Genomic DNA, 12,977 nt, shown 5'->3' with positions numbered 1-12,977 from the left:
GTGCATCGCCGCGGGGGCACCTGGTGAGGTCAGGCCACATGGATAACGCAGAGGCGGCCTTTTTAGCAGAAGGTGACGCCAGGACTTCCGTCCTGCCGCCATGCTGCTGAAAAGGAGGTCAGGACTTTTCTGGGCACCATGGCGACTTCAGCCTGTGCCACCCCCCCACCTCCACCCCCACCAAGAGCTGTGGGACAGCGCCCCCTATAGACCAGTCCTGTCCTCTCTGGGGAAAGACCTCATCTATTTTCACTAATTAGCTGCTTCAGTCGGACAGGGAGACTATGAACTTAATGATGTGAATGTTTTTCCCATTCTGGGTTTACATTACATAGCATTTACTAAATACATCTTTGTCTAAAGTGAGATACGATTAATAAAAATCAGGGTCAGACAATCCCTATTAAGAGCCTTGCTCGGGGGCGCAACGGTGAAATCATACTGCTAAGCCTGGGATTTGAACCAACGACCTTTCAAACGCAGGGACAGGACCTTATCCCGCTAAGCCATGCCGTCAAACCAAAGAGGTAGATGAACTACTTATAGGATGAAGTCACGGTACAGCACTGTGCAAAAGTCTTTGGCAGTCAAAGAAAATGCTTAAGGCCTTTATCTGGGTAGTAAGTGTATATGTGCTTAGAAAAAAAAGACAATTTCTCATTAGGACATGCACGAATTTAGAATAACACAATAAGAAATAAAAATGAATTTCCTCTGTTCTCCAAAAAGTTATTTATAATCTTGTTGGATAGTTGGATGAACACCGCTTTGCTTCTCAGCTGCTGCAATATCGGTGTGATTTTAGGGGAGTTTTTGAAATAGCTAAGCTGACCCACATTGACAGACAAAATATCACAGTTTTACACCAAAATGAAAATCATTTAAACATCATTTTCTTTGACTGCCTAAGACTTTTGTGCAGGACTGTATTTTTCTTAAAAACATAGAGGTGTTTCCATTCCAGAGACTTAAAATTTCTGTCCCCTGCTCAAGAACACCTTAACGTCTATTAGTCAAACTTATCACTTGAATTTTACTTAAGTATGATGTTTACTTTGTAGAGACTATTGGGGATGGTCTGGCATAGAAGGACAAGAGCGAGTTTGTTTTCAAAGCTTCTACTGTTACTAACTTTTCTCCAGTGCCTCCAGACACCATTAAAAATACCTTAACTGCAATCCATCCATCCATCCATCCATCCATCCATCCATCCATCCATCCATCCATGCCTTATCTTTCTGAAGGTCATGATGATAACAGCGATGCCTAATCTCTGCATGGATGGCAGGGACTGAGAGGAGCCTCCCTGGACACCAGGGGCACGTTCGATGGTGGTGTACGTCACGTGAGGACTTCAGAAAGCCTTACAGATGTGGAAGACGCCGGCATAGCGCTGGTCCTAACCCAGAGCCTGTAATCTACATGGAATTACGCGACCGCGAAACCATCCCGCGCTCTTCCTCGCGCTCGTCGTTCGAGCCCCGCACAGAATCTGCTTCCAAACTCAGAGACGCAAAAACAAAAAAAAAAGCAGGAGGGAAACGAAATGTTCTCCAGCGCTTTCCGAGAGAAAGCGATCCGCCTGAATAATACACGGACTGTGATAACAGACCGTTCAGACGTTAAACCTGATACAGGGGCCAGCAAACGGCTGACGACGGTCAGACATTCATCACGAGCGTGAAGGAGGCAAACATCTGGAAACAAGCTTCACACATGGCATGAGGCTGTAAGGGGAAACATACATCGGTGTGCCAGATATGAGTGCTTAAGCAGCACAGGAAACCGGCCGACCCTGACAAGAGGCTCCGTGGTTATGCACACACAGACATTTCTTGTAATAGCTATTAATAATAGTTAATAATCTGGCATGCTCTTTATTGGACAGTACTCTGTGTCTCGATCCCTGTGACATAATTTCATCTGTGACCCTTTTATCGTTACTCATTAAAGCACTTTATGCATCTTAATATCAATTACTGCAATAATAAAACACATCTGCTTGCTGACCCAACAAAGAAGACTATGTACAATGTTCCTCAAAACACTATACAGCATAGTATAGTATAGTATAGTATAGTATAGTACAGTACAGTATATTATAGTAGCCAATTAACTGTATTCAGATGGATGTCTGCTCATTTCAATGGGGTCGCAATGGTGTTGCCGTGGGCATTACTCACCATGACGACGCCCCCAGACTGCTCTGCTGTGCACATGCTCATTATGGGTGCCATGCCGATCGTGGTGCCCTGGAAGTACACACCGCTGTAGAGGGACACCATCATTGAGGGTTATTCATCAGGACAGCCCCCCCCCCCACCCAACCATCCAGGCCACACCCACATGGAAGCGAGGTCACCTGACAAGCTGGGCGTTGTCATGAGGCCTCTGGGGCAGCAGCTTCAGCTTCCTCCAGTCCAGGAACTCGTGCAGCGTGGTGAAGGGGTCCTGCGTGACGGAGCAGCGGTCTGCGTCGCTCCACACCTCCAGGCCCACCAGGGCCACGCGGATGTTGAGCGACCTGTAGAACTGCGAGGGGAGCAGGCAGCCAGACTCGATGAGCGACGAAGCAGCTGTATTTCAGTTCATAACTCGCCCAAATCTTATTGTGGAAACATGAAAAAAAAACGCTGACTAAATCCGTAATCTGTCTTCTTTTCGAAACGTCTATCGTCGGAAGTATTAAAGTTTTTAAAATTAGGTTAAATCGGCAAAAAAGTAAACCATGTCACCTTTCTTTGTTTTACCTGCTCCATTCATCCTCCCAGCAAAACACCTGTCCATCCATCCATCCATCCATCCATCCATCCATCCATCCATCCATCCATCCATCCACCAAAACACTTCTCCATTCATCTATCCACCAAAACATTTGTCCAAGTTAATAAAGTGCCCTGGGGCCTGTTACACGAGGCAAGATTTCTTACTTAGCCTCATAACTTGTCAGATTTAAGTTAACTGGATGAACAAGAAATCCTGCTTAGTGAAGCAGGCCCCTGATGCAGGCGACATGAAAACAAGATCCCATAAGATTTAAAAGCTCAGCAATCAGTAGGCCTGCAGTGGATGGGGGAGAGTGTCTGCGCGGGGGACCGCGGATACCTTGTCCACGTAATTGGCGATCTCAGCCAGCCTCTGCTTCACCTTCTCCACATCCTTCCCATGTTTCTGAAACTGATGATTGGAAATGGTTTAGTGGCCCGGAGAGCCCCTCGGCACCATGCGCATTCAGGAGCCCCTAAACGACAACACGGTATTAAAGAAACATCTGCCGGCACACAGCGTGCCCCCGCCGGCACACAGCGTGCCCCCCCCCCCCACGCGCCCCATCTAGACGTTACGGATTCATCCACCTATGCGCACAGACAGCGTAATTTGTCAAATGTGACGTTGCGGCGTTAGGAAAAAACCGCTGAAGCCGGTTCAGACATTCATGGGGAAACTCGAGCTCCGGCTGGACCAGAGTACAAACATTTCAAGCGGGATGATTGTGGAAAAGTGAATGGAGGGGGGTTGAAAAAAACCAGGAGCACCGCAGGACCTCGGAAAACGCACCAGCGGATCGTAATCCAGCCGGATCATTTTCCACCGACGACTTCCGCGGTGCCCTTCGAGGTCCGGATGGCATTTTCTGGTGTTCGGTGGGCGAGGATTTCCGCTAACGAGATGCTTTCAAGGAATGAGGACGGCAGAAGCGGAAAGAGAATCCGACGGCCTGCAGGGGGCGCCATTTCACACACAAGTCTTCATGTACGGACTTGGCTGTTCAGGCCATCAATATGCAGTGGCATGCGCGTCTTTGGAGGGAAAGTGGCCCAGCCAGGGGCAGTGGATGCCCACGTGGCACCCTAGGCAAGCTTCACTGCCGGCACCACCATCCAAGACAAAGTGGAACTGGCTTGCTATGTCGATACTCCCTCAGGGCGGTTACCTGTGTCGCCTAATGGGTTGACTGGCACTGGGCTTGCTCCCAGTTTAAAGCACCATAACCAGGCTATTTTAGTCACATAGAAAAGCATGAAACTGACCTAAGCTGGCTTCCTTGAAAGCATCAAGCGGCCACCTAATTAGCATGATAATGTAGCACTTGCAGGCAGTGGCTCCCCCCCGGGGCAGGATGGACCTGCGTGCCCCGGCCATGACCGTCCCTTCACACCCCCACAGCTCTGGCCCCACCTTTATGCTCTCATAGCCTCCACCCTCCATCCATCCACACCCCCTGGCTACGACCTTCATTTCATCATCCCAGAGCGCCAAGTCCTCCTTCATGGTCCCACATCCTTGACCAGAGTTTATTCCATCATAACACGCCTGCTCCCCCTAGGGGGCGCCGCTCCCCCCTCATTCCCTCCCACTGCAGTTATCCCCGCTGACTCTATACTGTGATGAAAAAGCCTTCTGGTCATAACCAAGGTGCTTGGCTGATGGGGCTTTTGAAGGTCATGGACTCTCTAACACGCTACTTGAGATTTCCAAGCGGGACACAGGCACTGCGCCCCTGCAGCAAGGAACATCAGTGGCCAGGACGGCGGGTCACGCTTAGATCGCTGTCACACGCCCAGCACACGGGGAAGCTCGCTGTGTTACCTCTCTGTTATCGGCCACGATGATCAACTCCACGTACTTGGTGGTCCTCTGCACGTGCCTCTTGTGCTGCAGACGAAGAAAGACCAGACAGTGAAGCCACTCCATAGTACGAGAACATCTTCACCGTCTAAAACAGCCATCCTCTGCATCCAGCCTCTTTCGGGCAGGTTTACACGCTCCCCGAACAATTCCTGACTGAAAGCGGAACGGCTAAGCGTCCTGCGACCACGGAGCGTTCGTGCATCTTTCAGAAGCATTTTCCCATTGTTTATAAGCACATTGTCATTTAATGAACAAAGAGGGAAATGAGAAGCACTGCAGCACAGAAGCAGAGCTCTCGCTCTTCGTTATGATTATTTTTACGCTCCTTCTGATTATCTTCATCAAGGACTAAAACGCCCATCACTGGCTGCCCATTAAAACACACACAAGCCGTCAGTGGTCTAAATATCCCACTGCTGTAATGTCTTATCCTTCTATTCCTGAATTATGAATAGTACGTGCATGAAAAATTCTAGTGATTTTCCCTGGTTTGGGCCCAGGCTTCAAAGAGTGGTAAAGATGGAAAGGAATGTTTTAAAGATGGTGGCCGTGTTTTGAGTGATGGACCCATAAAGACTCTGCTACAGGGGTGAATCGCAGAGTTCCCCAAATTCCGGTCCTGGAGCACCATTCTGCAACACAGCTTGCAGATTTCCCTCCTCAAACTCACCTGACTCAGCCCAACAGTCAAATGGTTTAGTGGGTGTGTTTCTGCAGGGAAATCAAACCGCCCCCCCAGGACCATGTCTGGGCAACCCTGGTGTATGAATTATAGAGCCAGTGCAGTCCAGACTGCTGCGCCCCATGCAACACTCACCTCATCTCCCAAATATTACCACCCTACCATCCTTGTCTCTGCTCCCCTCATCTCTACTTTCACAGAACGTGTGGCCTCATTGATGCCTTAAAGCCGTCATTTAGATGAGCACCATTGTAAGACATCAGCCATCCGTTAATAATGCCTGGAGCACACATCACGACGTCTTATCTGAGTGCACTCAGAGCAATCTGCAGCAATACATTGTGGGTAGGTGGAACAACATGATCATTATATTCTGGGTCATGTGACTGTGCGTCTGACTGAACATTTGGAGCCTTGCCACAGCATTATCCATCAAACTATTCCTTAACTAACCTTAATTACACTTTAATTGCTAATTGCTTCATTTGCAAACCATTTCTCGTAGCAAATTGGTTAAAAGATTACATGTTGGCAGGCTCATAATTAGTACTTACCTATTGACAATAAGATTAATTATTAAATGTTGGCGCATAGAGAGGATGAAAAAGGAGGACATTCGGAAAGGCAGCAATCTGACTGAGACGAGAACAGAAGAACATTTCCAGTTTGACTCGATTAGAAGATAGACACTGTTTGTTAAGCTTTAGTACTTGCAGGGGTGGGGGGGGGGGGTCTCTCTAACTAGCTGACCTTCTGAGAATCTTAGTCTGGTAGTTTCTGGAACCTTATTGTATTTATGGGCAACAGTTCCTGGCAGGGAGCTTCTTCACAGCAGCTTCTTGTGACTCGAGCAGAACTTGTCAACGTGCCCTTGAAGTGCTTTACATCAAAGTCCAACAGCTGTACAATTACAAGCTAAGTACTGTCAGCTCCATTGGATAAAAAAGTTTGGTGACTAATGACAATTATAATAAACTCAAAACAGGGTGTACTTTTGTGCTATGGGTCTGCCTACTCATGCAAGCGCTAAGGGGACAAACCACTCGCCCTTAAATACAATCACTTAGTCTTCATTAATGCTGGTTCTCCACCCAAGGAATACTGTGTTCCTCTCGTTCCTTTTGCCATTCTGCCTCAGATTGCAAGGCCCTCAATTATCTATATAGAACCAAGCAACCAAGGGGTCGCTTGATTTATCTCCACCCGAATCTTAGCACATCAACATCCCACGCCCAGAACTTTATGCAGGTGTTCCTATGAACCTGACCTTTGTTTCGGGGGGGGGGGACGTTGGAGATGTTCCCAACCCAGGCAAAGTGCATTGTCATCAGACAAGAGCCAGCGAGATGTGGTACGCAAACAGTCTGAGAGATACTTCCTGAGTGATCAAGTACAGCACATTCTGAAGAGCATTATAAATCACGGCCATTACCGCCGCGCGAATGTGCTGATGGCGTCGCGCTCTTGTCGGGATACATTAGCGGGGGGTGGGGGGTGAATAATCACGAGCCTCTTTAACAATGCTCGATTTTACATGCCACTCGCAAAAAAAACGCGTACTGGTATGATGACGAGGGTCCGCTTAACCTCCACTGCGCTTATGGGCTTCGCCATGTGATACAGGAAATGAGGCAGCCGTCAATTCATGTTAAGAAAAACCCCCCAGGAGTTGGAGATTCATGCGTAATAAGGTACAAAAGCCTTGATGAACGAGATCGCCGGCGTGTCCGTAAGGTCCAGGCGAATGAGCCGCCTGGTTCTCTCACACTGACGGCACCGTAATATCTTTTCTTCCCACTTAGACCGAGAATCCTCTTCCTCTTTATAATTCATCAGAGTTTCTAAGCGCAATGAACAGAGAAAGACACACCAGGATGAAGCAAACCTCGAGCAGCCCTAGTGTCTGAATCTTGGATCCTCACTGTGACTTCGAACATTTTCTTCTTTGCTCATTAATTTTTCTTCACGTGTTTCCTTCCCAAGCTGACCCTGAAATTCCCCTTATTTCTGTATGGGGGAAAAAAATCCTTTCCCAACGATGATAAAGAGTAGGTTTCTAATGAGGCTCTTATAAAATTAATCATCCGAACCCTTCAACTACAGCTATGCTCCAAATGTAACTCTGTAAAATCTTTCTCATCATTATTCTTCAGATTTTATATACCTTTTGAAATACAGTATGATATGTCGTGAAATCAAATTCCTAATTGTTTTTTTTATCAACAATTCTGTTTGTTTTACTCATGTACTGGAAAGGAATACAGAGAACTAAATGATCAGGCATCACTGAGATGATCTTCATTCGCCAGAGCAGGAGTTTACAATATTAATGTCGCTTATAAGTGTTTATGTAGTATTATACCAGATTACTGAAGAGCTTTGCAGATGCTCAAAGTGTGGAGATTTGGCTGTAAAGTTATTTTAAATGAAAATATTACTTTTCTGACCATAAGATCTTTTATATCTTCTGCAACAGGCTTGGTGCCACTGGGACATTTTGTAAGCGTTTAGACTAGTTTGCGTTGGTCGACTCCAGCAGTATCTGATATAGTTACCTACCCTGGTGCTGAATGCTTGGAAGAGGCCCCCCGTCGAGTCCAGGGCGACGTGTGAAATGTTGAGTCCGTGGCCACAGTCGCCGGTGGCCAAGCTCAGGTTTTCTGCTCGGTAAATCCAGTGAGTTGCGTTACGAGGCCCAAATGCTGGCTCCAGGATGAAGGTCTTATCTTCAAGAGCAATGAAGCCCCTGGGAAGGGAGGGGTTTGTTGACACAGAGGCAGCCTCAGGATCGACGTGGATGCTCACAGTCACACTTGACCGAATGTGATGCTCGTCAGTAGCTAATGCCTCAAACTTCAACCTCAACAAAGGTACAATAATTCACCCGTGTGACCAAAATTCGTAGTTCAAAAAAGTAGGGTTCGTTTTAAATTCCAAAACATATATGTCCTGTCGAAACGATTAGTACCATCTTCTGTTTTACTCATGAATGATAATTAGGCCAAATCGTTTTAGAGTTTGAAGGTGGGTATCAACACCTTAGCCAGAATAGTTACATGTTATGTGCTACATCTGTGAGGTGTATTCACTGGACAAAAACCTCACACCAGTATATGTCTCTTCTTCTTGTCTCCTCCTCATAAATCTCTTTGAGATGCATGTTCGAGATGCTTTGTCAGTGTCCTGTGCTTCTACGAAACTTCTCTCACGGACAAAGCTTGCATTAGCGAACGCACTAAAGCGAGAGCATAATCCAGGGTATTCATGACAGATTGACTGGCCCAGGTCTTAGTGAAACCTCACAAAATACTTAAAACCTCATAAACTTTCAGTAAAACCCCAAAGGTCCAATTGTGGCCAACCAAAACTCGAAGCAATTTGCTTTGGCGGTCAAGCTAAGCTTTGCAGCTCTTGTTTAAGTAGATATCTACATCTATCTGTCCAGGAGTTTTAGAAAAAGGTTACAGAAAGCTAAGAAAACTGCCAGCATCCAAGGAAAGCCTGATAATGACCAGAATCACTTCTTGGAGGGCAAATGCATCTATTGGCTGAATTGCAATGAAATTCCTCACGATGTCCAGCCATATTTTCTGGGAAATTATTACTGGCTTGACTTAACCAGCTGTTCCTCATCATTACATTTATTATGAGGTTACAGCCCATATAATAAATTAAGTGTTTCTCATCACATCATTTAAATAGAGCTCTGGCTGCTGCATCTTGGGATGTCGACTTGGCTAAACTGCAGTTTCAAAGGGATCGTTAAGAGAGGTTAATGTTCATGTGAAAAGCAGGTGAGGAACTTGTACAGGCATCAAAATAAAAGCAGAGAAGTGAAATCGGACCTCTTCTGTGGATTATTTAAGCAGTAAATGTGTTAAGACCACTTAAGTCTAGCATAAAACAGCTCTCGACATGTCAGCCACTACGTCAGGTGTCTTCTGTCTCTCGGAGGCTTTCCTCAAACTGACCTGAGACCAGCACAGGCACTGAGGCTGACATCTGAATGGGAGTGCCCATGAACCTTGCCATGATAGTAGCAATTCACCTGAAAAAGACAAACCACATGAATTCAATGTACCTGTACAGGTGTGTATAAAAGAGCAATGATGCACTTTTAAAAATTAGATTTCTGATCTCAGAAGTTTACATTTAACTCCCACTTTTACCTAAAGTGACTTACAGTACAGTGAACCATTGCAGTTCGGTTATGGGAGGTTTAAACAAAAACATTCTGAGGGTACGTCGAAAAATGATTCAGAGAGAAAACCAATCAGAATGTAGAGGAGGTGGGTCCAAGTAACTAGAAGAGGCGGGACCAACCAATCAGATGTCTTGGTCCTGCCTCCTCAACTTGCTGAGAATGAAGAATGATTGGTTCAGAGAGATAACCAATCAGATTGTAGGGAAGATGGGTCCCAGCAAGTTGAGGAGGCAGAACCAAGACATCTGATTGGTTGGTCCTGCCTCCTCTAGTTGCTTGGACATTTCTCTATAATCTGACTGTTATATCTTTGAAGCAATCATTCTTCATTCTGTCCTCACAACATTTTTGTGTAAGTAAAACTCCTGCGAGCTTCCAATTCATTTATGTGTCCTCTCTGAGATTTGAACCCATTACCGACCTTTTGCACTGTTGGCACGACACTTTACTGCATACACTGCTACTTCTGGAGCCTGTGTTGTCCATCCATCTGCATCCACAGCCATTTCTCCACAGTAAGGAGACCGGGAGCCCTGGCCAATAGTGTCACCGCCATTTCTGTCTTTCTGCAGCATCTCGACAATGACTTACTAGCTACCCTCTTGAAACAACGATACTCGTACTAGAAAAAGGTCTTCGTTTCACTAACTTGTAAGTCAGCAAAATTAAATGTGTCAAAAGGCCCCTGGAGCAAATGTCCTAGAAAGATCTCGGACATGTGGTGACCAGACATATTTTTGAGCCGGAATATCAGTTGCCGAAGCTTTGGCATGAGCTCATGAGAAACAAAAATGGATAAAATCCTATTAAACACGACAAGAAAGATTTACACAGACGCAATACTGCGCTGCTTTGTGAGATGGTAAGGGACCAAATTTCACAACAGAGATTTTTCCAGCAAGTAACAGATACGGGCGAGCATATCATAACACTGTTTCAGGATTGCCCTGTTGCCTTTTAAACACCAGTATAAACGGAAAAATGCTTATGTTTAGATGCATCTGTTAAGAAGGAATGAAGCAGAGACACTGGAGCAGTGCAATCGAGCCTGACACCGAGCAGTGTTACAAACTTTGTGGTGTCGTGGTTAAACTCTTTACCACGCGTTGGAGGATTTATGCCGTCAGGGTTCTCAGAGGAGAATCAGGCAGTTTGTCGGACGCCCTCTTATAGGGGGCTTGTGTTTAACATAAAACGTTTCGTGCCAAAAGTTAGGACATGAAAGGTCATAAAGTACGTTAAGTGAAAGGAAGGACTGTAAGTGCACGAGATGATATATCTACTATTACAATTCGCTGCGGCTGTTGAAAACCCTCCACTCTGTTTAATATTTGAAGTTTTTTGTCCTTGCCGGGACACCATAAATAAAGCATGTTATACCTCCCTTAATGAGGACTAGGTTGACTAAGCGTGGCATTCACGCCAGGAGCTGGAGTCGCTCTACCTTTCTTGGGGCTTAGCGTGTTTGCTTGGTCCGCCGCTAGTGCTAAGAGTGGCTGTAAATCACGACGCATTACTGCTAAACCCCAGCAATACTGAGCGACCCGCCTTAGCGCATCACAGACCTAAATCAGCGTACCGCGTTTGCATACAGTGAGTCAGTGACATTCTGTATGTCGGACAGAAGGGAGAAATCGTTGTCCATTGTTTCCAGAAGCACAATTTCTGTTCCACTCTCCTCTCTGGATATGAAGCATCGATCTCTTTGTGTGTTTTAATGGCTCTGAAATTGTGCATGCATTGTCTCCCCACAAAGAGAGAAAGCTTTTCCTTCTCTATTTATTTTAAAAGATATTTTAGCCTCCAGATGTCCGCCAAGACCATGGCAGGGAAACATTTTTATTCTTCCAACAGGGCATGCAAAAGCCACAACAGGCTACATCCTACTGTTAACGATTGCTAACGCTAATGTGATCCACAAACATTAACTTGGATTACAAGGTAGCTTTTGTTTTTGTGAACACTGAGGAAATCAATAACAACAGAAAAATATTCGCAAACTAGGAATCTAATCTGGCCTGTCTTCTAGTATTGTTTGCTACAGTGCATCTTGGAACCCTGAAAAATCCGAACAGCCCACTTATCGACTCATTTTCCCCCAAATCCGATGTATACAGCTGCGTTCGAGTCGAACTGTGAATTTATCTGGAGCACCGACTTACCGTAACGTTCAGAGCGGTTGTGACGGAGCTTCCATTGTATAGATAGTGTGTTTCCGTGTAATGGTTTGCAAAGAGTCCCCTGCAAGAGATGTAAATCAAAAAAAGAAATGATTAAATCCAAAGTTACTTAGAAGCCAATGTTTCTAAATGATTGCATATTTTATTTAAAAAATAAAAAGCTAAATGTGATGACCTTGTTCAAAGATTTATCAGTTTTTTTTTCTACAGTTGGCCAAGAATATTTGATCCAGATGACAGTGATTGGCTTCTTAAACTAAAACATTCACATCTAGGGGCTACATATCACATTAAGAAGCCAATCTAATAAGCTAAAAACTTGCCTTTTCTTATCCCAGGAGTCATTCAAATTTTCAAAGAGATGGCAAATTGTCTATACATGGATTTAAATTCTAAAACTGGGTAGTCAGAGGGGGATCAGAATTTCCAAAAATCTGGGTAAAACTAAAGCGATCTGAAGTTATATCTGCCTAAAAGTAATTCCCTTTGACTTTCAGGATGTTTTAGAACAGTGCTTTTCAATCTGGGCCCCATAGAACGGCTGATGTGGGTCTGCACACATTTGGTACATTTTGTAAAAACGGAAAAAAACTGCATCATCAGCTGATTCATCCAAGGCAGAAAGTACAAAAGGGGGCTTAGGGGGATGGTTAGGGGCTCGAATTATTCTAGGGGAATCCCCCCCGTCCCGCGCGCCCTCTGCGACCGTATATCTTGTTACTCATGTGACCACACATTTCTTCTAGGAGGTCCCTAGCTCTGCTCTTTTTTCATATGGAGGTGCGTGGCCTCGAAATGGTTGAAAACCCCTGTCTTGGATGTTAGAGCAGGAAGTCCGCGGGAGGTCAGTTGTGCAAGGCTGTCATGACACCCTCCCGGCCCCCGCCATCCCAACTTTCCATAACTCAGCCCAGGTGAAATAATGTCACAGCCACTGATTTAGGGCAGTAAAGACAGGCTGGTAAGTAGGTTCACGATGCGGAGGGTTGCTTACGTAATGGGTCAAGATGCTCGGCTAGACGAGAACATCTACAGCCACTAACATCGGGGCACCAACACTAACTCTATGCCTTATGGAAAATTTCATTTCATAGACTGCTATAGATTTTCAGGCTTGCGAATTAGCTACATGATTCATGCAGCTAATTCGTGTGTGTATTAGCTGACCGGTGGTGACCGCCCAGACAGGCATATTGCTTGAGTATATCTGAGTAGCGACGGGGGAGGAGGGGGTGGGCATTCAGAGCAGCAGCGCTGTCGATGGTAATGACGATGACAT

General features: G+C 45.7%; 1 pseudogene; it reads right to left on the bottom strand.

Moving 5' to 3' along the window:
- LOC125715553 (disintegrin and metalloproteinase domain-containing protein 12-like) overlaps positions 1-12,977 on the bottom strand; it is a 67,309-nt pseudogene that overhangs the window by 20,302 nt on the left and 34,030 nt on the right.

Source organism: Brienomyrus brachyistius, chromosome 20 (genome assembly GCF_023856365.1).
Source record: "Brienomyrus brachyistius isolate T26 chromosome 20, BBRACH_0.4, whole genome shotgun sequence".
In the NCBI taxonomy this organism is placed as follows: Eukaryota; Metazoa; Chordata; class Actinopteri; order Osteoglossiformes; family Mormyridae; genus Brienomyrus; species Brienomyrus brachyistius.
The sequence above is the reverse complement of the archived record's forward strand: the minus strand, read 5'-3'. Positions and strand labels throughout refer to the sequence as shown.